The sequence below is a fragment of the Triticum urartu genome, chromosome 2 (assembly GCF_003073215.2).
Source record: "Triticum urartu cultivar G1812 chromosome 2, Tu2.1, whole genome shotgun sequence".
Taxonomy (NCBI): Eukaryota; Viridiplantae; Streptophyta; class Magnoliopsida; order Poales; family Poaceae; genus Triticum; species Triticum urartu.
This window is the reverse complement of record NC_053023.1, coordinates 450,761,313-450,762,764: the sequence shown is the minus strand read 5'-3', so window position 1 is coordinate 450,762,764 and position 1,452 is coordinate 450,761,313. Positions and strand designations below refer to the sequence as shown.

The window sequence follows — 1,452 nt, the reverse complement described above, 5'->3', positions numbered from 1 at the left end:
AATGTATTGATCGGTACATAACGCACGTATATATAGATGTACAAAGTAGGCCTCAACCTCAACTATACAAGGACTATAAAGTGGGCCAAAATATACAATATAAATGCACAACCATATATTCAACAATTAGGACCCAAAACATCGCTCTTGACATTGCATGCTTCAACCAATTTTAGGCAGTCAGATTCCACAATAAATTTCAAAAGCCTAAGAGATCATATGAAGACCTCTTAAAGCGACATTGTTTCTGCGCATTGAGCATTGATCACATGATCTACTAAGAGCATCTTCAACAGCCGTCCAATGTGTGGTGTGATAAAAACTCATTTGCAGCGCGCGGATCACCTGTTTTAACGCGGCACGGTGCGCTTGCTCCAGCAGCCGCTACAAATTTTAGTGCGCGTGAGCCGCTCCAGCAGCCGCTTCAAAAAACTGCGCGTGCTCTCGCACAAATAACATATGCACTCCGAACTAAATATTCAAAAAACATATGCATTGATTAAAAAACAGATACATAGATATTTCATAATGCGTACATAGTTCATCATAGCATAGATAGATAAAAAAACTAGTCCAACATGATAAAAAAAATACGGTACAACTAGATAAAAACTACGGTGCAACTAGAACCTACTCCGAGTCGTCATCATCATTCTCGCTGGTGTTGTCCGAGGTATCGAGCCACACGTCATCCCAACGATCATGTCTGAGTCAAAGAACGACTTCCCACCTGCGTTAACGAGATCGCACTGCGATAAGGCCATTGCCTTCCACCGACGCCTGTCCGCCCGCTCCGCGCGGCGCCTTGCCGTCCTCTCCGCCCAGAAGGCGTTCTCGTTGGCGACGTCCTCCGGGTGGCTCCGGTGCCACTTCGCTATGGCTCGCTCGTCCTCCTCGGTGATGAGGAGGTGACGCTGCCGCCGACGGTGTTCCTCACGGTCCTGATCTGTTATAAGACGAGGCGAAGGGGCAAAGACCTGCGCCTTCTCGCGCGTGTAGACGTCATGAGAGTTCATCTGCGCGCGAGGCCTCTTTAGGCGCCACGTCGCCGCGTCGTGCGCGCGGGCGGCCTCTTGCGTGGTCTCGAACGTGCCGAGGCCGAGGCGGACGTCGCTGGACCGGATCTCAGCGTAGAAGGCGCCGGAGGGGCGCTCGCGGACGCCGCGGTAGCCTGAAGATCCCCGGCGGCGCGGCGGCATGGTGGCGGGGCGAGGAAGCGACAGAGGAAGCGGGGAGAGCGCGCGTGGCAGTGTGGATAGCGGTGGGAGGCTGCCTGGCGAGCGCCGCAATTTATAGGCGCGCCAGAAGCGGTGTGCCAAATCTAGCGCGCGACCGCCCGCTTTCTCCCGCGCGCGCTAGTTTCCCGCCTCCGCTGGAGCGCACGAAAACGTCCCCCGCGCGCTAAAATGGCAATTTACCCTGCGCGCGCGTCTTTTGGTGCTGCTGTTGGAT

The 1,452-nt window shown here is 53.9% G+C and overlaps 1 pseudogene; it reads right to left on the bottom strand.

Moving 5' to 3' along the window:
• Positions 1-630: 630 nt before the first annotated feature.
• Positions 631-1,199, bottom strand: LOC125537031 (annotated as a pseudogene).
• Positions 1,200-1,452: the final 253 nt, after the last annotated feature.